Source organism: Ranitomeya imitator, chromosome 1 (assembly GCF_032444005.1).
Source record: "Ranitomeya imitator isolate aRanImi1 chromosome 1, aRanImi1.pri, whole genome shotgun sequence".
NCBI classification, from domain to species: domain Eukaryota; kingdom Metazoa; phylum Chordata; class Amphibia; order Anura; family Dendrobatidae; genus Ranitomeya; species Ranitomeya imitator.
In genome coordinates, this window is record NC_091282.1 from 813,158,894 (window position 1) to 813,186,427 (window position 27,534).

A 27,534-nucleotide genomic window follows, 5' to 3' on the forward strand; every position below is an offset into this window, starting at 1 on the left:
TTTTACACGCAGTACTTTGATGACATCTTCCGGATCTGACAGGATTCCGTCGAATTCCTTCATACCTTTATGTCATCTCTCCATCGCTACAAGTACAACATCAACCTCATTTACCATTAAGTTACCGAGATTGATATGATTGTAAGAAGCACCAGAGGTGGTAATGTTAGAGACCAAATGGATTAGATTAGAGACCAAATGAATCTGGACCCTTAATACTGTTTATCCCCTAGGCCTCAATGAGAACTTTAGCTTTGTTTCATATTTCTAAACTATACTTTGCCATTTAGATTTCTTTGGACATGTTTTTAATTGTTTTTATTTGATTTTAGTCAACTTTATTGTTCCTGGCAGCCATAGGAGTTGAGGTCCGATCGAATTTTGATTCATCTGGTCTTCCATCCTGAAGTGAATCAGTCCTACCTTTACCATCTGAAAGATCAAGACGGCATAACCTTTATACAATTGTTCTTCTTTCCATCTCCCTCCGCCCTTTTTTACCCTTTTTTTCTCACCTCTTTTCCCTTCCTCCCCTTTCCTTTTGCCTTCCACCCCCCTCATTTTCCACATCCAATACGATTTATACTTTACATGACCAATCAACTCACAATATGCATTTCGTTTTAAGGTTACTTTTTGTTTTTTATATTTGACCATGAGTCTCTGTGCCCTTTTTCCACACCGTCACATTCTTCTTGCCTCACTGTGTTCCCCCCTGCTGTTGGTACTCACCATTTACCCCTACATGTTACACATTGATGATCACCTATTTTGTATCTACATTTTCTCACTCTTGCACATGTCTCATTCTTGCTTTTCTATTTATACTGGTATTGTGTTTTTTTGACACTGGATGACTTTCTTTGACACTCAATGTGTTTTTTGTTCACCTCCCTATACAAATACACTCATATTCATGTATATAGACTGCTTTATATTGGTTTATTATGTACCCACCCTTTATGCCCTGTATACATGTAGCGTTAACTCAGGGGTATTTACACATATGCTTTATGTCACTTTATCCTATACACATTAGTGAATTAGTCTGTCATGTATAACTATATTTCCACATCTTCATACAGATTTTTTTGTATTTCTTATTGGTACTCGTTCCTATTTACCACACTTGGTATATCTATATGATATTCCACATACCAACTACATATTTTGCTGCATAGGTTATAATGCACCTTGTTTCGTTTACCATATTATGACTCCTCTTATTTTGGTATTTGCTTATTTTAATGTCCCCCTCTCCCTTTTTTATGTGAATCATTTCTTTTTCTATTTTGTGTTCATCATGTTAATACCGATTTTGTATATAGTTCACTGAGAAACAATTTGGTGATAAATATAGCAAGAAGCTGGAGGGGAGATATGTTTCTCTAAGGCTCATGGCTTCAGTGATCTAAAAACCCAGAAGTTTTTCTTTCAGCACACTAAATGTTGCAAGGAGTTAACAGCCAATTTGCTTAAAGGGTTTGGTTTTCTGTGGACAATCATAGAGCGGGTGGGAGGTTGTCTACCTTATCGCCACCCCAGAGTGTGGTCTGGGGCTTAGGTTGCTGGCCTTCCAGAGGCAGTATGGGTTAAGTGTCTGAGAGGAACACTCCAGAGAAGTGGCTGTGCTTGAACCAACCTGAACCGTGTGTGTTCTGCTAACGGTGAGCTGGAGAAATCCCGTTCTCAGAAGGACTGTTTATATATATACTAGATTGTGGCCCGATTCTAACGCATCGGGTATTCTAGAATATGCATGTCCACGTAGTATATGGATAGGCCTCGACCAATCAGCGACGGGCACAGCGACGATGATGTAATGAAGGACGTAGACATCCCGGGTCTCTGATTGGTCGAGGCCTATCCATATACTACGTGGACATGCATATTCTAGAATACCCGATGCGTTAGAATCGGGCCACAATCTAGTAGTGTATAACGCATCGGGTATTCTAGAATATGCATGTCCCCGTAGTATATGGACAATGATGATTCCAGAATTCGCGGCACACTGTGCCCGTCGCTGATTGGTCGAGGCAACCTTTATGACATCATCGTCACCATGGCAACCATTATGACATCTACGTCGATACTGTGCCCGTCGCTGAATCAGAAACGTGAGATGTCTACGTCCTTTATGACATCATCATCGCTGTGCCAGTTGCTGATTGGTCGAGGACTGGCGGCCTCGACCAATCAGACGTGGCTTTTCTACGTCCTTTATGACATCATCGTCGCTGTGCCCGTTGCCGATTGGTCGAGGCCTATCCATATACTACGTGGACATGCATATTCTAGAATACCCGATGCGTTAGAATCGGGCCACAATCTAGTTCATTTATAAGTAGCAATGAAATAACCTGGTGAAGGGAAATGTTGCGAGCAGGAGGGTACAGAGTGAAAACTAATGAGAAAATGGAAATATATTGGTTTTGGGGCTTTAAGATCCCGTTACATCACACGAGAATGGTCCAGTAAATGGGTTCTTATGATATCAATTATTGATTGGCGGCCTCGACCAATCAGCAACGGGCACAGCGACGATGATGTCATAAATGACATAGAAATCCCGCGTCTGATTGGTCGAGGCCACCAGGCCCGATTGTGGCCCGATTCTAACGCATCGGGTATTCTAGAATATGCATGTCCCCGTAGTATATGGACAATGATGATTCCAGAATTCGCGGCAGACTGTGTCCGTCGCTGATTGGCCGAGGCAACCTTTATGACATCATCGTCGCCATGGCAACCATTATGACATCTACGTCGATACTGTGCCCGTTGCTGAATCAGAAACGCGAGATGTCTACGTCCTTTATGACATCATCGTCGCTGTGCCCGTCGCTGATTGGTCGAGGCCTGGCGGCCTCGACCAATCAGACGCGGGATTTCTACGTCCTTTATGACATCATCGTCGCTGTGCCCGTTGCTGATTGGTCGAGGCCTGGCGGCCTCGAACAATCAGAGACGCTGGATTTCTACGTCGATGCTGTGCCGGTCTCTGATTGGTCGAGGCCTGGCGGCCTCGACCAATCAGAGAGCCGGGATTTCCAGGACAGACAGACAGACAGAAAGACAGACAGACAGACAGACGGAAAAACCATTAGGCAATTATATATATAGATATATATACAGTACAGACGAAAAGTTTGGACACACCTTCTCATTTAAAGATTTTTCTGTATTTTCATGACTATGAAAATTGTACATTCACACTGAAGGCATGAAAACTATTAATTAACACATGTGGAATTATATACTTAACATAAAAGTGTGAAACAACAGAAATTATGCACTACACTTTGATCCCCAGACTACCAGATAATACTCCATGTTTCTTTTCTGTTGGTCATTGCACATGCAGCTATATCTGGGAGAGAAGCACTAGTTTGTTCACACCACCTAATGTTTGATTTTATATATATATATATATATATATATATATATATATATATATATATATATATATATATATATATATATATATATACAGTGGGGCAAAAAAGTATTTAGTCAGTCAGCAATAGTGCAAGTTCCACCACTTAAAAAGATGAGAGGCGTCTGTAATTTACATCATATGTAGACCTCAACTATGGGAGACAAACTGAGAAAAAAAAATCCAGAAAATCACATTGTCTGTTTTTTTAACAATTTATTTGCATATTATGGTGGAAAATAAGTATTTGGTCAGAAACAAACAATCAAGATTTCTGGCTCTCACAGACATGTAACTTCTTCTTTAAGAGTCTCCTCTTTCCTCCACTCATTACCTGTAGTAATGGCACCTGTTTAAACTTGTTATTAGTATAAAAAGACACCTGTGCACACCCTCAAACAGTCTGACTCCAAACTCCACTATGATGAAGACCAAAGAGCTGTCAAAGGACACCAGAAACAAAATTGTATCCCTGCACCAGGCTGGGAAGACTGAATCTGCAATAGCCAACCAGCTTGGAGTGAAGAAATCAACAGTGGGAGCAATAATTAGAAAATGGAAGACATACAAGACCACTGATAATCTCCCTCGATCTGGGGCTCCACGCAAAATCCCACCCCGTGGGGTCAGAATGATCACAAGAACGGTGAGCAAAAATCCCAGAACCACGTGGGGGGACCTAGTGAATGAACTGCAGAGAGCTGGGACCAATGTAACAAGGCTTACCATAAGTAACACACTACGCCACCATGGACTCAGATCCTGCAGTGCCAGACGTGTCCCACTGCTTAAGCCAGTACATGTCCGGGCCCGTCTGAAGTTTGCTAGAGAGCATTTGGATGATCCAGAGGAGTTTTGGGAGAATGTCCTATGGTCTGATGAAACCAAACTGGAACTGTTTGGTAGAAACACAACTTGTCGTGTTTGGAGGAAAAAGAATACTGAGTTGCATCCATCAAACACCATACCTACTGTAAAGCATGGTGGTGGAAACATCATGCTTTGGGGCTGTTTCTCTGCAAAGGAGCCAGGATGACTGATCCAGGTACATGAAAGAATGAATGGGGCCATGTATCGTGAGATTTTGAGTGCAAACCTCCTTCCATCAGCAAGGGCATTGAAGATGAAACGTGGCTGGGTCTTTCAACATGACAATGATCCAAAGCACACCGCCAGGGCAACGAAGGAGTGGCTTCGTAAGAAGCATTTCAAGGTCCTGGAGTGGCCTAGCCAGTCTCCAGATCTCAACCCTATAGAAAACCTTTGGAGGGAGTTGAAAGTCCGTGTTGCCAAGCGAAAAGCCAAAAACATCACTGCTCTAGAGGAGATCTGCATGGAGGAATGGCCAACATACCAACAACAGTGTGTGGCAACCTTGTGAAGACTTACAGAAAACGTTTGACCTCTGTCATTGCCAACAAAGGATATATTACAAAGTATTGAGATGAAATTTTGTTTCTGACCAAATACTTATTTTCCACCATAATATGCAAATAAAATGTTAAAAAAACAGACAATGTGATTTTCTGGATTTTTTTTCTCAGTTTGTCTCCCATAGTTGAGGTCTACCTATGATGTAAATTACAGACGCCTCTCATCTTTTTAAGTGGTGGAACTTGCACTATTTCTGACTGACTAAATACTTTTTTGCCCCACTGTATATCGTGAGCCCCATCAGGGACAGCGATGATGGTGTGCAAAAATTGTAAAGAGCTGCGGAATATGTTAGCGCTATATAAAAATAAATATTATTATTATATATATATGTATGTATACACGATACTCTATATACGGAGACAGCAGGGTTGGACTGGCCCACTGGAGAACCGGAGGATTCTCCGGTGGGCCCAGGCACTGACACCTGCTGGCATATTGACCAGCAGCTGCCTAGGGCCCCCACTGCTCCAGGGGCCCCCAGCCAGTGGAGTGTTGCGAATAGCGGCACAACCAGCTGCTATGGGGCTTCTGAGTCAAGGGATGCCCTCCTGGTGACAGAGAGCAGCAGATGGACAGGAGCATGTCCCTGCTGCTAAAGAGAAATGAATATTCACGCTTCACCACGTCCCCATGGGCGTGGGGAGGCGTGAATACCATTTCACTTTAATGGCGGGCAGCGTTAGCCGCAGGCTGAGGCTAACACTGCCCGCCGCTGCTGCTGAATGGGGGGCCCCGGAGGTGGGCCCCTAAAGGGCGGCGATCCTTGATTGCAATCCCTGCAGCTTGGGACCAGAGTGGAGCTGCAGGGATCCACGCTGTCCTCCTTCTTGCCCGGCACTTCCTGTCTGAAACAGTGAGGCTGGATGGCGTCATCATTCAGCGCGGCTGTGTCAGAGAGAAAGTTGCCGGGATGTGCTGCGGCTGCAGGGAATGTGCGGAGAGGTGAGTGGGTGCTGTTTGTGTATGTTTGTGCCTGTGTGTGTGTGGCTGTGTGTGTGCCTGCGTGTGTGCGGCTGTGTGTGTCTGTGTGTGTGTCCCTGCCTCCGTGTGTGCAGCTGTATGTGTGGGGGAGGCAATGATGATGTGGTGGGGCAATGATGATGGTGCTGGAGGTAATGATGATAGTGATGGGGCAATGATAATGGTGCTGGAGGCGATGATGGTGGTGGGGGCAATGTTGATGGTGCTGGAGGCAATGATGATGGTGGTGGGGTCAATGATGATGGTGGTGCAGGCAATGATGATGTGGTGGAGGCAATGATGATGGTGCTGGAGGCAATGATGATGGTGCTGGGAGCAATGATGATGGTGGTGGGGGTAATGATGATGATGCTGGAGGCAATGATGGTGGTGGGGGCAATGATGATGGTGGTGGGGGCAATGGTGATGGTGCTGGAGGCAATGATGATGGTAGTGGGGTCAATTATGATGGTGCTGGAGGCAATGATGATGGTGGTGGGGCAATGATGATGGTGCTGGAGGCAATGATGATGGTGGTGGAGGCAATGATAATGGTGCTGGAGGCAATGATGATGGTGGTGGGAGCAATGATGATGGTGGTGGGGCAATGATGATGGCAGTGGGGGCAATGATGATGGTGTTGGAGGCAATGATGATGGTGGTGGGGTCAATGATTATGGTGGTGGGGCAATGATGATGGTGCTGGAGGCAATGATGATGGTGGTGCAGGCAATGATGATGTGGTGGAGGCAATGATGATGGTGCTGGAGGCAATGATGATGGTGCTGGGAGCAATGATGATGGTGGTGGGGGTAATGATGATGATGCTGGAGGCAATGATGATGGTGGTGGGGCAATGATGATGGTGCTGGAGGCAATGATGATGGTGGTGGAGGCAATGATAATGGTGCTGGAGGCAATGATGATGGTGGTGGGAGCAATGATGATGGTGGTGGGGCAATGATGATGGCAGTGGGGGCAATGATGATGGTGTTGGAGGCAATGATGATGGTGGTGGGGTCAATGATTATGGTGGTGGGGCAATGATGATGGTGGTGGGGCAATGATGATGGTGCTGGAGGCAATGATGATGGTGGTGGGGAAATGATGATTATGCTGTAAGCAATGATGATGGTGGTGGGGGCAATGATGGTGGTGGGGGAAGCAATGATGATGGTGGTGGGAGAGGCAATGATGATGGTGGTGGGGAAGCAATGATGGTGGTGGGGGAGGCAACGATTATGGTGGTGGTGAGGGAGGCAGTGATGATGATGGTGGTGAGGGAGGCAATGATGGTGGTGGGGAAGAAAGCAATGATATTTGTGGTGAAAAGGACAAAGATGGTAGTGGTGGAAAGGACAATAGTGGTGGGGAGGAGGCAATGATGGAGGTGGTAATGAGTACAATGGTGGAGGGGGAGAACAATGATGATGGTGGAGGGGGCTGCATTATACCCTTTCAGGGGGGCTACATTATAATTCTGTGGGGGGCTGCATTATTCTCTGAGGGGGCTACATCATACGATATGAGGGGAGCTGCATTATGCCCTATGAGGGGCTACAGTATATTCTATGGAGGGCTGTCTTATGAGGGGTTGGCATTATACTCTGAGGGGGCTGCATTATATTCTGTGGAGGGACTGCTTTATATTATATGTGGGGGCTGCATTATTCTCTCAGGTGGCTACATCATACTATATCAGGGGAGCTGCATTATGCCCTATGAGGGGGCTACAGTATATTCTATGGGGGCTGCCTTATGAGGGGGTTGCATTATACTTTAAGGGGCTACATTATATTCTGTGGAGGGGCTGCATTATGCCATATGAGGGAGCTACATTATATTCTATGGGGGGCTGCATTATACCTTATGAGGGGGTTGCATTATATTTTGTGAGGTGCTGTATTATACCCTATGAGGGGGCTGCATTATATTCCATGAGGGAGGCTACATTATATTCTATGAGGGAGCTGCATTATATTCTATGGGTGGCTGCATTATATTCTGTGGGAGGCTACATTATATTCTATGACGGGGGTACCCCAACCCCTGCTACATAATTAAGATGTGTACTGCCTTATATTATGCCCTGATATTAGTGGTTTTACTACACAATTGATGGTCTTGAATTTATTTCTATGTAGCTACATAGCGGGCCCCAAGAATGATTTTCTCTGGTGGGCCAAAGGTGCTCCAGTCCAACGCTGTACGGAGATAGTACCATTCTATCTGTAGGTGAGTAGCGCTCAGGAATTGGGACTTTCTGTGTCCTGTATTTGCTCAGGGGTATTTGCATACTGATTTTTCTTGGACAAGTATTTATCTTGTACCATCTGTGCAATTGCCCTTTCTCCACTCTTTGTTTTTTTCTCATGTACCTGCTCCCGGTGTATTTTGGGGTGTTTATTTTTTATTTATTCACTTTTGTATAACCAGGGATTCAAGCTAGAGGAGGCTAATTTGCATATTCCAGGTTCCTTCTGGGAAAAGCAAGGAGTCTCCCTAAGCTAGAAGATCGTTGGGTACAGCCGGGACCAGCTGCTTCGAAAGAATCACCAAACCAGGGATTCAAGCTAGAGGAGGCTAATTTGCATATTCCAGGTTCCTTCTGGGAAAAGCAAGGAGTCTACCTAAGCTAGAAGATCGTTGGGTACAGCCGGGACCAGCTGCTTCGAAAGCATCACCAAACCAGGGATTCAAGCTAGAGGAGGCTAATTTGCATATTCCAGGTTCCTTCTGGGAAAAGCAAGGAGTCTACCTAAGCTAGAAGATCGTTGGGTACAGCCGGGACCAGCTGCTTCGAAAGCATCACCAAACCAGGGATTCAAGCTAGAGGAGGCTAATTTGCATATTCCAGGTTCCTTCTGGGAAAAGCAAGGAGTCTCCCTAAGCTAGAAGATCGTTGGGTACAGCCGGGACCAGCTGCTTCGAAAGCATCACCAAACCAGGGATTCAAGCTAGAGGAGGCTAATTTGCATATTCCAGGTTCCTTCTGGGAAAAGCAAGGAGTCTACCTAAGCTAGAAGATCGTTGGGTACAGCCGGGACCAGCTGCTTCGAAAGCATCACCAAACCAGGGATTCAAGCTAGAGGAGGCTAATTTGCATATTCCAGGTTCCTTCTGGGAAAAGCAAGGAGTCTCCCTAAGCTAGAAGATCGTTGGGTACAGCCGGGACCAGCTGCTTCGAAAGAATCACCAAACCAGGGATTCAAGCTAGAGGAGGCTAATTTGCATATTCCAGGTTCCTTCTGGGAAAAGCAAGGAGTCTCCCTAAGCTAGAAGATCGTTGGGTACAGCCGGGACCAGCTGCTTCGAAAGCATCACCAAACCAGGGATTCAAGCTAGAGGAGGCTAATTTGCATATTCCAGGTTCCTTCTGGGAAAAGCAAGGAGTCTACCTAAGCTAGAAGATCGTTGGGTACAGCCGGGACCAGCTGCTTCGAAAGCATCACCAGACCAGGGATTCAAGCTAGAGGAGGCTAATTTGCATATTCCAGGTTCCTTCTGGGAAAAGCAAGGAGTCTCCCTAAGCTAGAAGATCGTTGGGTACAGCCGGGACCAGCTGCTTCGAAAGCATCACCAAACCAGGGATTCAAGCTAGAGGAGGCTAATTTGCATATTCCAGGTTCCTTCTGGGAAAAGCAAGGAGTCTACCTAAGCTAGAAGATCGTTGGGTACAGCCGGGACCAGCTGCTTCGAAAGCATCACCAAACCAGGGATTCAAGCTAGAGGAGGCTAATTTGCATATTCCAGGTTCCTTCTGGGAAAAGCAAGGAGTCTCCCTAAGCTAGAAGATCGTTGGGTACAGCCGGGACCAGCTGCTTCGAAAGCATCACCAAACCGCGCGCCGCAAGGCGCGCGAATTTTTGCCTGTAGGACATTATTGCAAGAGAGCTTGGCTGAGTAGATTACACAAGAAGGAAAACACACAGCAAGTCAGCAGGATCTAGGAGCAACATGGCAGATGTGACAACCTACATGGTGAGCTGCAGCATGTGCTACATGTTCACAGATCGACCAGAAGAAGAATCAAATTTCACCTGTCAGAAGTGTAGACTAGTGGCCCTTTTAGAAGAAAAGGTGCGGGGTCTGGAAGAAAGAATAGCAACTTTGAAACTCATCAAAGAGAATGAAGACTTTCTAGACAGAACAGAAGCATCTCTACTGGTCACAGAAGGTGAAAAAAGTGTCAGAGAACCTCCAAAAGCAGATGAGTGGAAGCATGTGACCAAAAGAAGCAAGAAGACCATGGAGAAATCACCAACCACACAACTGAAGAACCGATATCAAATCTTTGTAGAGGATGAAGATGGCACACCTAAGGATGAAGCAATACCAGCAAGCAAAAAAGAAAAGGGCACACAGCAACAAGTGACAGCAAAAAGTACAGCCAAGAAGCAACGAAGAGTGGTGGTGGTGGGAGACTCACTACTGAGAGGCACAGAAGCAGTCATCTGCAGACCGGACATAACTGCAAGAGAAGTATGCTGCCTTCCAGGTGCGATGATCAAGGATGTGACCGATAGGATACCAAAACTCTTCAACTCCAAGGACGTCCACCCATTTCTTCTGATACATGTTGGCACCAATGACACGGCAAGGAAGGACCTACCGACAATCTGCAAGGACTTTGAAGAGTTGGGGAAGAAAGTAAAGGAACTGGATGCACAGGTAGTTTTTTCTTCTATCCTTCCAGTAGACGGGCATGGCACCAGGAGATGGAACAGGATCCTTGATGCAAACAACTGGCTAAGACGATGGTGCAGACAACAAGGATTCGGATTCCTGGACCACGGTGTGAATTACTTGTACGATGGACTCCTCGCCAGAGATGGACTACACCTCAACAAACCTGGGAAACACACATTCGCCAGAAGACTCGCTACACTCATCAGGAGGGCGTTAAACTAGAAGAAGAGGGGACGGGAAGAAAAACATTAGACTTGAACAAAGAAGACCCAGGAAAACATACTCAGAAGGGAGGTAAGAACATTTCTAAAACAATCCACAGCGAGGAGATTGGAACAAAACAAAATCCTCTAAACTGCATGCTCGCAAACGCCAGAAGCCTGACAAACAAGATGGAAGAACTAGAAGCAGAAATATCTACAGGTAACTTTGACATAGTGGGAATAACCGAGACATGGTTAGATGAAAGCTATGACTGGGCAGTTAACTTACAGGGTTACAGTCTGTTTAGAAAGGATCGTAAAAATCGGAGAGGAGGAGGGGTTTGTCTCTATGTAAAGTCTTGTCTAAAGTCCACTTTAAGGGAGGATATTAGCGAAGGAAATGAGGATGTCGAGTCCATATGGGTCGAAATTCATGGAGGGAAAAATGGTAACAAAATTCTCATTGGGGTCTGTTACAAACCCCCAAATATAACAGAAACCATGGAAAGTCTACTTCTAAAGCAGATAGATGAAGCTGCAACCCATAATGAGGTCCTGGTTATGGGGGACTTTAACTACCCGGATATTAACTGGGAAACAGAAACCTGTGAAACCCATAAAGGCAACAGGTTTCTGCTAATAACCAAGAAAAATTATCTTTCACAATTGGTGCAGAATCCAACCAGAGGAGCAGCACTTTTAGACCTAATACTATCTAATAGACCTGACAGAATAACAAATCTGCAGGTGGTCGGGCATCTAGGAAATAGCGACCACAATATTGTACAGTTTCACCTGTCTTTCACTAGGGGGACTTGTCAGGGAGTCACAAAAACACTGAACTTTAGGAAGGCAAAGTTTGACCAGCTTAGAGATGCCCTTAATCTGGTAGACTGGGACAATATCCTCAGAAATAAGAATACAGATAATAAATGGGAAATGTTTAAGAACATCCTAAATAGGCAGTGTAAGCGGTTTATACCTTGTGGGAATAAAAGGACTAGAAATAGGAAAAACCCAATGTGGCTAAACAAAGAAGTAAGACAGGCAATTAACAGTAAAAAGAAAGCATTTGCACTACTAAAGCAGGATGGCACCATTGAAGCTCTAAAAAACTATAGGGAGAAAAATACTTTATCTAAAAAACTAATTAAAGCTGCCAAAAAGGAAACAGAGAAGCACATTGCTAAGGAGAGTAAAACTAATCCCAAACTGTTCTTCAACTATATCAATAGTAAAAGAATAAAAACTGAAAATGTAGGCCCCTTAAAAAATAGTGAGGAAAGAATGGTTGTAGATGACGAGGAAAAAGCTAACATATTAAACACCTTCTTCTCCACGGTATTCACGGTGGAAAATGAAATGCTAGGTGAAATCCCAAGAAACAATGAAAACCCTATATTAAGGGTCACCAATCTAACCCAAGAAGAGGTGCGAAACCGGCTAAATAAGATTAAAATAGATAAATCTCCGGGTCCGGATGGCATACACCCACGAGTACTAAGAGAACTAAGTAATGTAATAGATAAACCATTATTTCTTATTTTTAGGGACTCTATAGCGACAGGGTCTGTTCCGCAGGACTGGCGCATAGCAAATGTGGTGCCAATATTCAAAAAGGGCTCTAAAAGTGAACCTGGAAATTATAGGCCAGTAAGTCTAACCTCTATTGTTGGTAAAATATTTGAAGGGTTTCTGAGGGATGTTATTCTGGATTATCTCAATGAGAATAACTGTTTAACTCCATATCAGCATGGGTTTATGAGAAATCGCTCCTGTCAAACCAATCTAATCAGTTTTTATGAAGAGGTAAGCTATAGGCTGGACCACGGTGAGTCATTGGACGTGGTGTATCTCGATTTTTCCAAAGCGTTTGATACCGTGCCGCACAAGAGGTTGGTACACAAAATGAGAATGCTTGGTCTGGGGGAAAATGTGTGTAAATGGGTTAGTAACTGGCTTAGTGATAGAAAGCAGAGGGTGGTTATAAATGGTAGAGTCTCTAACTGGGTCGCTGTGACCAGTGGGGTACCGCAGGGGTCGGTATTGGGACCTGTTCTCTTCGACATATTCATTAATGATCTGGTAGAAGGTTTACACAGTAAAATATCGATATTTGCAGATGATACAAAACTATGTAAAGCAGTTAATACAAGAGAAGATAGTATTCTGCTACAGATGGATCTGGATAAGTTGGAAACTTGGGCTGAAAGGTGGCAGATGAGGTTTAACAATGATAAATGTAAGGTTATACACATGGGAAGAAGGAATCAATATCACCATTACACACTGAATGGGAAACCACTGGGTAAATCTGACAGGGAGAAGGACTTGGGGATCCTAGTTAATGATAAACTTACCTGGAGCAGCCAGTGCCAGGCAGCAGCTGCCAAGGCAAACAGGATCATGGGGTGCATTAAAAGAGGTCTGGATACACATGATGAGAGCATTATACTGCCTCTGTACAAATCCCTAGTTAGACCGCACATGGAGTACTGTGTCCAGTTTTGGGCACCGGTGCTCAGGAAGGATATAATGGAACTAGAGAGAGTACAAAGGAGGGCAACAAAATTAATAAAGGGGATGGGAGAACTACAATACCCAGATAGATTAGCGAAATTAGGATTATTTAGTCTAGAAAAAAGACGACTGAGGGGCGATCTAATAACCATGTATAAGTATATAAGGGGACAATACAAATATCTCGCTGAGGATCTGTTTATACCAAGGAAGGTGACGGGCACAAGGGGGCATTCTTTGCGTCTGGAGGAGAGAAGGTTTTTCCACCAACATAGAAGAGGATTCTTTACTGTTAGGGCAGTGAGAATCTGGAATTGCTTGCCTGAGGAGGTGGTGATGGCGAACTCAGTCGAGGGGTTCAAGAGAGGCCTGGATGTCTTCCTGGAGCAGAACAATATTGTATCATACAATTATTAGGTTCTGTAGAAGGACGTAGATCTGGGGATTTATTATGATGGAATATAGGCTGAACTGGATGGACAAATGTCTTTTTTCGGCCTTACTAACTATGTTACTATGTTACTATATACGCATTTATTATAACCATTGCTGTTTTTTATTGTTATGAGGAAGCCTATCTCGTATGGTGTCATCATCTAACCATTGTCTCTTAATAAATGTTTTTTTTTATCTTTGAGATCTTATTTTTCTGACTCTTCTAATGACCTCAGGTTCAGTTTTTCTTCTTTTGGACAAAATTCAAACAATACCTATATGAGAATCCGTGTATCATGCATCACCTATTCTGGCCATGCACTAGACATAACAAACACAGTGTATCTTTTTATTTGCAACAGTTTTCATTAAAGTGAATGAAAAGGCTTAAAATATCATACAAAAAAACCCTGAAAATAGGTTTATATGAAATAATGGTGAGCTACAAAATACAAAACAAAGGTCATATTAATGTCTACAGTATCAAAAGAGACTCAAGAAAGAGATAGAGAGAAATGTCAATAAATAACGGTAATTCCTTAAAGGGAATCTGCCTGTCATGTCCAAAAAACAAGTTATTTACTTGCAGATATAGGGTTAATCTGCAGGTAAATTGCATTAAATTTCTGCTTTGCCACTTTACTGTAAGAGTGGCTACAGGGAGACAATGAATTTAGATCCTCTTGGGAGCCACTCGCTTCCAGTCATAGGGGCGGTGCAGAGGCGGTAATTACTCCTTGGCTCTTTGATTGGCTCTGCACACACTGCACTCATACGCTGCAGAGCGGCCTGCCAATCAGTGTGCTGGGGAATAATTACAGCGCACACACTGGATGGTGAACAGTGATTATAACCACTCCCTGTACTGCCCCTATAGGTACCTGTTATGAAAGGCAATTCAGTACTACAATGGACATAGCGGTCAGAGCACATACAGTGATCTGACAATAACCCAAAATCATAGAACGAGCTCTGAGACGTGGGAACTCTGCAGACCGCAATCCCTAATCCTCTCCAAACAACACTAGAGGCAGCCGTGGATTGCGCCTAACTCTGCCTATGCAACTCGGCACAGCCTGAGAAACTAACTAGCCTGAAGATAGAAAATAAGCCTACCTTGCCTCAGAGAAATACCCCAAAGGAAAAGGCAGCCCCCCACATATAATGACTGTGAGTTAAGATGAAAAGACAAACGTAGAGATTAAATAGATTCAGCAAAGTGAGGCCCGACTTTCTTAACAGATCGAGGATAGAAAAGGTAACTTTGCGGTCTACACAAAACCCTAAAGAAAACCACGCAAAGGGGGCAAAAAGACCCTCCGTACCGAACTAACGGCACGGAGGTACACCCTTTGCGTCCCAGAGCTTCCAGCAACAAATTAGACAAGCTGGACAGAAAAAATAGCAAACAAATAGCAAAGAAAAACTTAGCTATGCAGAGCAGCAGGCCACAGGAATGATCCAGGGAAAAGCAAGTCCGACACTGGAACATTGACAGGAAGCCAGGATCAAAGCATTAGGTGGAGTTAAGTAGAGAAGCACCAAACGACCTCACCAGATCACCTGAGGGAGGAAACTCAGAAGCCGCAGTACCACTTCCCTTCACCAACAGAAGCTCACAGAGAGAATCAGCCGAAGTACCACTTGTGACCACAGGAGGGAGCTCTGCCACAGAATTCACAACAGTACCCCCCCCTTGAGGAGGGGTCACCGAACCCTCACCAGAGCCCCCAGGCCGACCAGGATGAGCCACATGAAAGGCACGAACAAGATCGGGAGCATGGACATCAGAGGCAAAAACCCAGGAATTATCTTCCTGAGCATAACCCTTCCATTTACCAGATACTGGAGTTTCCGTCTAGAAACACGAGAATCCAAAATCTTCTCCACAATATACTCCAATTCCCCCTCCACCAAAACCGGGGCAGGAGGATCAACAGATGGAACCATAGGTGCCACGTATCTCCGCAACAATGACCTATGGAATACGTTATGTATGGAAAAAGAATCTGGAAGGGTCAGACGAAAAGACACAGGATTAAGAACCTCAGAAATCCTATACGGACCAATGAAATGAGGTTTAAACTTAGGAGAGGAAACCTTCATAGGAATATGACGAGAAGATAACCAAACCAGATCCCCAACACGAAGTCGGGGACCCACACGGCGTCTGCGATTAGCGAAACGTTGAGCCTTCTCCTGGGACAAGGTCAAATTGTCCACTACATGAGTCCAAATCTGCTGCAACCTGTCCACCACAGTATCCACACCAGGACAGTCCAAAGACTCAACCTGTCCTGAAGAGAAACGAGGATGGAACCCAGAATTGCAGAAAAATGGCGAAACCAAGGTAGCCGAGCTGGCCCGATTATTAAGGGCGAACTCAGCCAAAGGCAAAAAGGACACCCAATCATCCTGATCGGCAGAAACAAAGCATCTCAGATATGTTTCCAAGGTCTGATTGGTTCGTTCGGTCTGGCCATTAGTCTGAGGATGGAAAGCCGAGGAAAAAGACAAGTCAATACCCATCCTACCACAAAAGGCTCGCCAAAACCTTGAAACAAACTGGGAACCTCTGTCAGAAACGATATTCTCTGGAATGCCATGTAAACGAACCACATGCTGGAAGAACAATGGCACCAAATCAGAGGAAGAAGGCAATTTAGACAAGGGTACCAGATGGACCATCTTAGAAAAGCGATCACAGACCACCCAAATGACTGACATCTTTTGAGAAACGGGAAGATCAGAAATAAAATCCATAGAGATATGTGTCCAAGGCCTCTTCGGGACCGGCAAGGGCAAAAGCAACACACTGGCACGAGAACAGCAGGGCTTAGCCAGAGCACAAATCCCACAGGACTGCACAAAAACACGCACATCCCGCGACAGAGACGGCCACCAAAAGGATCTAGCCACCAACTCTCTGGTACCAAAGATTCCAGGATGACCAGCCAACACCGAACAATGAACCTCAGAGATAACTTTATTGGTCCACCTATCAGGGACAAACAGTCTCTCCGCTGGACAACGATCAGGTTTATTAGCCTGAAATTTTTGCAGCACCCGCCGCAAATCAGGGGAGATGGCAGACACAATTACTCCTTCCTTATGGATACCCGCCGGCTCAGACAAACCCGGAGAGTCGGGCACAAAACTCCTAGACAGAGCATCCGCCTTCACATTTTTAGAGCCCGGAAGGTACGAAATCACAAAGTCAAAACGGGCAAAAAACAGCGACCAACGAGCCTGTCTAGGATTCAACCGCTTAGCAGACTCAAGATAAGTCAAGTTCTTATGATCAGTCAATACCACCACGCGATGCTTAGCTCCTTCAAGCCAATGACGCCACTCCTCGAATGCCCACTTCATGGCCAGCAACTCTCGGTTGCCCACATCATAATTTCGCTCAGCAGGCGAAAACTTCCTGGAAAAAAAAGCGCATGGTTTCATCACTGAGCAATCAGAACCTCTCTGCGACAAAACAGCCCCTGCTCCAATCTCAGAAGCATCAACCGCGACCTGGAACGGAAGAGAAACATCTGGTTGACACAACACAGGGGCAGAAGAAAAACGACGCTTCAAGTCTTGAAAAGCTTCCACAGCAGCAGAAGACCAATTAACCAAATCAGCACCCTTCTTGGTCAAATCGGTCAATGGTTTGGCAATACTAGAAAAATTGCAGATGAAGCGACAATAAAAATTAGCAAAAGCCCAGGAACTTCTGCAGACTTTTCAGAGATGTCGGCTGAGTCCAATCATGGATGGCTTGGACCTTAACAGGATCCATCTCGATAGTAGAAGGGGAAAAGATGAACCCCAAAAATGAAACCTTCTGCACACCAAAGAGACACTTTAATCCCTTCACAAACAAAGAATTAGCACGCAGGACCTGAAAAACTGTTCTGACCTGCTTCACATGAGACTCCCAATCATCCGAGAAGATCAAAATGTCATCCAAGTACACAATCAGGAATTTATCCAGGTACTCTCGGAAGATGTCATGCATAAAGGACTGAAACACTGATGGAGCATTGGCAAGTCCGAATGGCATCACTAGATACTCAAAATGACCCTCGGGCGTATTAAATGCAGTTTTCCATTCATCTCCTCGCCTGATTCGCACCAGATTATACGCACCACGAAGATCTATCTTGGTGAACCAACTAGCCCCCTTAATCCGAGCAAACAAATCAGATAACAATGGCAAGGGGTACTGAAATTTAACCGTGATCTTATTTAGAAGGCGGTAATCTATACAAGGTCTCAGCGAACCATCCTTCTTGGCTACAAAAAAGAACCCTGCTCCTAATGGTGACGATGACGGGCGAATATGCCCCTTCTCCAGGGATTCCTTCACATAACTGCGCATAGCGGCGTGCTCAGGCACGGATAAATTAAACAGTCGACCTTTTGGGAATTTACTACCAGGAATGAAATTGATAGCACAATCACAATCCCTATGCGGAGGTAGGGCATCGGACTTGGGCTCATCAAATACATCCCGGTAATCAGACAAGAACTCTGGAACCTCAGAAGGGGTGGATGACGAAATTGACAGAAATGGAACATCACCATGTACCCCCTGACAATCCCAGCTGGACACAGACATAGATTTCCAATCCAATACTGGGTTATGGACCTGTAGCCATGGCAACCCCAACACGACCACATCATGCAGATTATGCAACACCAAAAAGCGAATATCCTCCTGATGCGCAGGAGCCATGCACATGGTCAGTTGGGTCCAGTACTGAGGCTTATTCTTGGCCAAAGGCGTAGCATCAATTCCTCTCAATGGAATAGGATACTGCAAGGGCTCCAAGAAAAACCCACAGCGCCTAGCAAAGTCCAAGTCCATCAAATTCAGGGCAGCGGCTGAATCCACAAATGCCATGACAGAATAGGATGACAAAGAGCAGATCAAAGTAACGGACAAAAGAAATTTCGACTGTACCGTACCAATGGTGGCAGACCTAGCGAACCGCTTAGTGCGCTTAGGACAATCAGAGATAGCATGAGTGGAATCACCACAGTAGAAACACAGCCCATTCAGACGTCTAACTCTGGTCAAAGTCCTATCGCACTGCATAGGCTCAGGTTTAAGTTCAGGTAATACCGCCAAATGGTGCACAGATTTACGCTCACGCAAGCGTCGACCGATCTGAATGGCCAAAGACATAGACTCATTCAAACCAGCAGGCATAGGAAATCCCACCATGACATCCTTAAGGGCTTCAGAGAGACCCTTTCTGAACATAGCTGCCAGCGCAGATTCATTCCATTGAGTGAGCACGGACCACTTTCTAAATTTCTGACAATATACCTCTATCTCATCCTGACCCTGACAAAGAGCCAGCAAATTTTTCTCTGCCTGATCCACTGAATTAGGTTCATCGTACAGCAATCCAAGCGCCAGGAAAAACGCATCGATATTACTCAATGAAGGATCTCCTGGCGCAAGAGAAAATGCCCAGTCCTGAGGGTCGCCGCGCAAAAAAGAAATAACAATCAAAACCTGTTGAACTGGATCACCAGTGGAGCGAGGTTTCAAGGCCAGAAATAATTTACAATTATTTTTGAAACTCAGAAACTTAGTTCTATCTCCAAAAAACAAATCAGAAATAGGAATTCTTGGTTCCAACATAGCTTTCTGATCAATAGTGTCTTGAATCTTTTGTACTCTTGCCGAGAGCTGATCCACAAATGAAGATAGACTTCTAATGTCCATCGCTACACCTGTGTACTGAACCACCCAAATGTCTAGGGGAAAAAAAAGGCAAAACACAGTGCAAAGAAAAAAAAATGGTCTCAGAACTTCTTTTTTCCCTCTATTGAGAATCATTAGTACTTTTGGCTTCCTGTACTGTTATGAAAGGCAATTCAGTACTACAATGGACATAGCGGTCAGAGCACATACAGTGATCTGACAATAACCCAAAATCATAGAACGAGCTCTGAGACGTGGGAACTCTGCAGACCGCAATCCCTAATCCTCTCCAAACAACACTAGAGGCAGCCGTAGATTGCGCCTAACTCTGCCTATGCAACTCGGCACAGCCTGAGAAACTAACTAGCCTGAAGATAGAAAATAAGCCTACCTTGCCTCAGAGAAATACCCCAAAGGAAAAGGCAGCCCCCCACATATAATGACTGTGAGTTAAGATAAAAAGACAAACGTAGAGATGAAATAGATTCAGCAAAGTGAGGCCCGACTTTCTTAACAGATCGAGGATAGAAAAGGTAACTTTGCGGTCTACACAAAACCCTAAAGAAAACCACGCAAAGGGGGCAAAAAGACCCTCCGTACCGAACTAATGGCACGGAGGTACACCCTTTGCGTCCCAGAGCTTCCAGCAACAAATTAGACAAGCTGGACAGAAAAAATAGCAAACAAATAGCAAAGAAGAACTTAGCTATGCAGAGCAGCAGGCCACAGGAATGATCCAGGGAAAAGCAAGTCCGACACTGGAACATTGACAGGAAGCCAGGATCAAAGCATTAGGTGGAGTTAAGTAGAGAAGCACCTAACGACCTCACCAGATCACCTGAGGGAGGAAACTCAGAAGCCGCAGTACCACTTCCCTCCACCAACAGAAGCTCACAGAGAGAATCAGCCGAAGTACCACTTGTGACCACAGGAGGGAGCTCTGCCACAGAATTCACAACAGGTACCGTCACACTGAATGATATCGCTAGCGATCCGTGACATTGCAGCGTCCTGGCTAGCGTTATCTTTTAGTTTGACACGCAGCAGCGATCAGGATCCAGCTGTGATGTCGTTGGTCGCTGCAGAAAGTCCAGCACTTTATTTTGTCGCTGGACTCCCTGCAGACATCGCTGAATCGGCGTGTGTGACGCCGATTCAGCGATGTCTTCACTGGTAACCAGGGTAAACATCGGGTTACTAAGCGCAGGGCCGCGCTTAGTAACCCGATGTTTACCCTGGTTACCATCGTAAAAGTAAAAAACCAAACACTACATACAGTGGGGCAAAAAAGTATTTAGTCAATCAGCAATAGTGCAAGTTCCACCACTTAAAAAGATGAGAGGCGTCTGTAATTTACATCCTAGGTAGACCTCAACTATGGGAGACAAACTGAGAAAAAAAAATCCAGAAAATCACATTGTCTGTTTTTTTAACAATTTATTTGCATATTATGGTGGAAAATAAGTATTTGGTCAGAAACAAACAATCAAGATTTCTGGCTCTCACAGACCTGTAACTTCTTCTTTAAGAGTCTCCTCTTTCCTCCACTCATTACCTGTAGTAATGGCACCTGTTTAAACTTGTTATCAGTATAAAAAGACACCTGTGCACACCCTCAAACAGTCTGACTCCAAACTCCACTATGGTGAAGACCAAAGAGCTGTCAAAGGACACCAGAAACAAAATTGTAGCCCTGCATCAGGCTGGGAAGACTGAATCTGCAATAGCCAACCAGCTTGGAGTGAAGAAATCAACAGTGGGAGCAATAATTAGAAAATGGAAGACATACAAGACCACTGATAATCTCCCTCGATCTGGGGCTCCATGCAAAATCCCACTCCGTGGGGTCAGAATGATCACAAGAACGGTGAGCAAAAATCCCAGAACCACGCGGGGGGACCTAGTGAATGAACTGCAGAGAGCTGGGACCAATGTAACAAGGCCTACCATAAGTAACACACTGCGCCACCATGGACTCAGATCCTGCAGTGCCAGACGTGTCCCACTGCTTAAGCCAGTACATGTCCGGGCCCGTCTGAAGTTTGCTAGAGAGCATTTGGATAATCCAGAGGAGTTTTGGGAGAATGTCCTATGGTCTGATGAAACCAAACTGGAACTGTTTGGTAGAAACACAACTTGTCGTGTTTGGAGGAAAAAGAATACTGAGTTGCATCCATCAAACACCATACCTACTGTAAAGCATGGTGGTGGAAACATCATGCTTTGGGGCTGTTTCTCTGCAAAGGGGCCAGGACGACTGATCCGGGTACATGAAAGAATGAATGGGGCCATGTATTGTGAGATTTTGAGTGCAAACCTCCTTCCATCAGCAAGGGCATTGAAGATGAAACGTGGCTGGGTCTTTGAACATGACAATGATCCAAAGCACACCGCCAGGGCAACGAAGGAGTGCCTTCGTAAGAAGCATTTCAAGGTCCTGGAGTGGCCTAGCCAGTCTCCAGATCTCAACCCTATAGAAAACCTTTGGAGGGAGTTGAAAGTCCGTGTTGCCAAGCGAAAAGCCAAAAACATCACTGCTCTAGAGGAGATCTGCATGGAGGAATGGGCCAACATACCAACAACAGTGTGTGGCAACCTTGTGAAGACTTACAGAAAACGTTTGACCTCTGTCATTGCCAACAAAGGATATATTACAAAGTATTGAGATTAAATTTTGTTTCTGACCAAATACTTATTTTCCACCATAATATGCAAATAAATTGTTAAAAAAACAGACAATGTGATTTTCTGGATATTTTTTTCTCAGTTTGTCTCCCATAGTTGAGGTCTACCTATGATGTAAATTACAGACGCCTCTCATCTTTTTAAGTGGTGGAACTTGCACTATTGCTGACTGACTAAATACTTTTTTGCCCCACTGTACTTACCTTCCGCTGTCTGTCCCCGACGCTGTGCTTCTCTGCACTGGCTGTGAGCGCTGGCCAGCCTGAAAGCACAGCGGTGACGTCACTGCTCTGCTTTCCGGCCGCTGTGCTCACAGTCAGTGCAGAGAAGAACAGCGCCGGGGACAGACAGCGGAAGGTAAGTATGTAGTGTTTGTTTTTTTTACTTTTACGATGGAAACCAGGGTAAACATCGGGTTACTAAGCGCGGCCCTGCGCTTAGTAACCCGATGTTTACCCTGGTTACCGGCATCGTTGGTCGCTGGAGAGCTGTCTGTGTGACAGCTCTCCAGCGACCAAACAGCGACGCTGCAGCGATCGACATCGTTGTCGGTATCGCTGCAGCGTCGCTGAGTGTGAAGGTACCTTATGACTGGAAGGAAGTGGTTACAGAAATGCTATACGGTATATTCATTTTCTCCCTTTAACCACTCTTCCAGTAAGGTAGCCAGGCAGAATATTATTTCAATTTAACTGAAAATTAACCCTATATCTGCAGGTAAAAGGCATTTTTGGACAAGACAGGTTCCCTTTAACTCTGAATTCTATCTTATTGAAATCCACAAAAGACCTAGAGATCTCCACACACACATACATTTACTAGGTCTTTGTCTTAAAAGAAAGGGTTTAGGCTAATGGTATTTGTCTATAGTGCCAAAACCAGCACTTTATAGCATAAATTCCTAGCAATCAAAGTAAGCTAGGAGAAAATGGTAGCTTTGCATTAAACAAGCTCAGGGCCAATGTCAAGCACTTGGCAGCAACAAAGATCCACAGGAGAACATTTAGATGTTTTCCCTCTGCAATTTATCTGTTGATATTCTGAAGGTAAAAACACACACCCAAGAAAGCAGTTCTCCACGGAGCACATTATATGATTGCTGGTTACAAAAATATATAAATAAGTGTAAAAAATTCACTGTCTTCATGAAAGAAGCAGCAATACTGCAACTGTCTATGTATCTGTTCAGAAATATATACATAGACTTGAAGGTCAAAGCGTATTTGAAAGCATTTCAAAGTCGTTTTCAGGAACACTACGCTCCAAGCCTCAGGGTAAGTTAAAGCTCGTTGACCTTTTTGTACTACAACTCCTATTATAGCATGTTTGTTAAGTTTGCTACATATGACTACAATCAGAGGCGTAGCTAGGGTTTTGGTTCAGGGGGGGCGAAACTTCTGAGTGGGCCCCTAACCAGGTAACCTTGATTACAACTCGGTGACGTGCTCTAATACTGGAGGAGAACCTCAGCACAGCGCTATTACTGAAGATAATCTCTATATAAAGACTAGAGATGAGCGGTGTTCGAGTCGAACTGTTCGCCAATCTCAAATTCGAGCTGTTTTGGGCGGTGTTCGAGTCGTTCAACGAACCCGAACAATTTGCTTAAAATTCGGCTGTTCGAGTTTCTGTTCGATAACTGTTCGTTCAGCAAAAGCCTCATTTGATTTGCACATTAAAATTGTTTATCATTGTTAATAGACTGTTTCAGTGTATAGTGGGCAGGGGGGGGATAGATCTGTGCTGAAATAACGCCAATCTCCATTTTTTTTCTTTCCCGCAATTACAGTGGGGCGGTGCAGTCTCTCAGCCTATCAGCAGTGCACACACACAGCAATGTGCATGTGATGCACACAAGCAACGGCATGTGTCATTGGCTGTGTATGCCACATGTCCTTGCCCTATAAGAACCAGTCATTTGCCCCGTCGCCACCATTTCCTCACTGCTGCAGCTTAGTGTTAGACGGCTCCGCTGCTGCTGTGGGAGCTATACAGACTAATAGTGTTTTTTTGGAGCGAATTGTCAGAGACATAGGTTTAGGGAGTCGGGACTAGTTGTAATATCAGCCCTTTTCAGGGTAGGTTACAGCAGTTCATAGCACTGTTTGCCAGGCAGGTCTGTGCCAGTGCTGTGCAAGAGTTTGTCAAAGCATTTGGTGTAATCTAGCTCAGCCAATCCTTTTGGGCTAGTAGCATTGTCTGATAGTCATCTGAGTAGCCCGTCTGTGAAGCTAGCTACACCGCCTGTGTATCTCAATTTTCACTGCATCTAATACAGTTGATAGTTTTAGGACCTAGGAGCAGTGTCTGCACGCCAGCAGAGTAGCCTGTTATGACCTCGTGGTTAGGAGCACCCGACACAACCTGATAGTTAAACTCACACAGGACAAGCTCTGGGATGTGGGAGCTCTGCTGACCGCAGGCCCTAATCCTATCACAACAACTAGAAATAGCCGTGGAGCGTTCCTGACTCTCCCTAGACGCCTCTTCACAGCCTAAGAGCTAGCTAGCCCTAGAGATAGAAAATAAAGCCTACCTTGCCTCAGAGAAATTCCCCAAAGGAAAAGGCAGCCCCCCACATATATTGACTGTGAGTAAAGATGAAAGTCACAAACGCAGAAATGAAACAGGTTTCAGCAAAGAGAGGCCAGACTTACTAAACAGACAGAGGATAGGAAAAGTATCTTTGCGGTCAGCACAAAAAACTACAAAAGACCACGCAGAGTGTGCAAAAAGACCTCCGCACCGACTAATGGTGCGGAGATGCCACTCTGCATCCCAGAGCTTCCAGCTAGCAAGACAAAATCATGATAACCAGCTGGACAAGGAAACAAAGAACAAATAATAACTATCAGGAACTTAGCTTCTGCTGGAGAAGACAGGTCACCAGAAAGATCCAAGAGCGAACTGAACCAATGCAGGAACATTGACAGCTGGCATGGAGTAACGATCTGAGTGGAGTTAAATAGAGCAGCCAACCAAAGGATAAACCATGTCACCTGTGTAAGGAACCTCATAAGCAGCAGCTTCACTCACAGCCACCAGAGGGAGTCCATGGACAGAACTTGCCGAAGTACCATTCACGACCACAGGAGGGAGTTCGACAACAGAATTCACAACAGTACCCCCCCCTTGAGGAGGGGTCACCGAACCCTCACCAGAGCCCCCAGGCCGATCAGGATGAGCCAAATGAAAGGCACGAACTAGATCGGCAGCATGAACATCAGAGGCAAAAACCCAGGAATTATCTTCCTGACCATAACCCTTCCACTTGACCAGGTACTGGAGTTTCCGTCTCGAAACACGAGAATCCAAAATCTTCTCCACCACATACTCCAACTCCCACTCGACCAACACCGGGGCAGGAGGATCAACGGAGGGAACCATAGGCGCCACGTATCTCCGCAACAACGACCTATGGAACACATTATGGATGGCAAAAGAAGCTGGAAGGTCCAAACGAAATGACACAAGATTAAGAACTTCAGAAATCTTATATGGCCCAATGAAACGAGGCTTAAACTTAGGAGAGGAAACCTTCATAGGAACATGACGAGATGACAACCAAACCAAATCCCCAACACGAAGTCGGGGACCAACACAGCGCCGGCGGTTAGCGAAACATTGAGCCTTCTCCTGGGACAATGTCAAATTGTCCACCACATGAGTCCAAATCTGCTGCAACCTGTCCACCACCGTATCCACACCAGGACAGTCCGAAGGCTCAACCTGCCCTGAAGAGAAACGAGGATGGAACCAGAATTACAGAAAAAAGAAGAAACTAAAGTAGCCGAGCTGGCCCGATTATTAAGGGCGAACTCAGCCAAAGGCAAGAAGGACACCCAATCATCCTGATCAGCAGAAACAAAACATCTCAGATATGTTTCCAAAGTCTGATTAGTTCGTTCGGTTTGGTCATTAGTCTGAGGATGGAAAGCCGAAGAAAAAGACAAATCAATGCCCATCTTAGCACAAAAGGACCGCCAAAACCTCGAAACAAACTGGGAACCTCTGTCCGAGACGATGTTCTCTGGAATGCCATGCAAACGAACCACATGCTGGAAAAACAATGGCATCAAATCAGAGGAGGAAGGCAATTTAGACAAAGGTACCAAATGGACCATCTTAGAGAAGCGATCACAAACCACCCAAATGACCGACATCCTTTGAGAAACAGGGAGATCAGAAATAAAATCCATGGAAGTATGCGTCGAGGGCCTCTTCGGGACCGGCAAGGGCAAAAGCAACCCACTGGCACGAGAACAGCAGGGCTTAGCCCGAGCACAAGTCCCACAGGACTGCACAAAAGAACGCACATCCCGTGACAAAGAAGGCCACCAAAAGGATCTAGCCACCAAATCTCTGGTACCAAAGATTCCAGGATGACCAGCCAACACCGAACAATGAACCTCAGAGATAACTCTACTAGTCCATCTATCAGGGACAAACAGTCTCTCCGCTGGACAACGGTCAGGTCTATCAGCCTGAAACTTCTGCAGCACGCGCCGCAAATCAGGGGAGATGGCAGCCAAAATTACCCCCTCTTTAAGAATACCCGCCGGCTCCGGAACACCCAGAGAGTCAGGCACAAAACTCCTTGACAGGGCATCAGCCTTCACATTCTTAGATCCCGGAAGGTATGAAACCACAAAATCAAAACGGGAGAAAAAGAGCGACCATCGAGCCTGTCTAGGATTCAACCGTTTGGCAGACTCGAGATAAGTCAAATTCTTGTGATCCGTCAAGACCACCACGCGATGTTTAGCTCCTTCGAGCCAATGTCGCCACTCCTCGAATGCCCACTTCATGGCCAACAACTCTCGATTGCCAACATCATAATTGCGCTCAGCAGGCGAGAATTTTCTAGAAAAGAAGGCACATGGTTTCATCACCGAGCCATCAGAACTTCTTTGCGACAAAACAGCCCCTGCTCCAATCTCAGAAGCATCAACCTCGACCTGAAACGGGAGCGAAACATATGGCTGGCACAACACAGGGGCAGTAGAAAAATGACGCTTCAACTCCTGAAAAGCCTCTACAGCCGCAGAGGACCAATTGACCACATCAGCACCTTTCTTGGTCAAATCAGTCAACGGTTTAGCAATACTAGAAAAATTAGCGATGAAGCGACGGTAAAAATTAGCAAAGCCCAGGAACTTCTGCAGGCTCTTCACAGATGTCGGCTGAGTCCAATCATAGATGGCCTGAACTTTAACAGGGTCCATCTCGATAGTAGAAGGGGAAAAAATGAAACCCAAAAATGAAACCTTCTGAACTCCAAAGAGACACTTTGACCCCTTCACAAACAAGGAATTCGCACGAAGGACCTGGAACACCATTCTGACCTGCTTCACATGAGACTCCCAATCATCCGAAAAGACCAAAATGTCATCCAAATATACAATCATGAATCTATCCAGGTACTCTCGAAAGATGTCATGCATAAAGGAATGAAA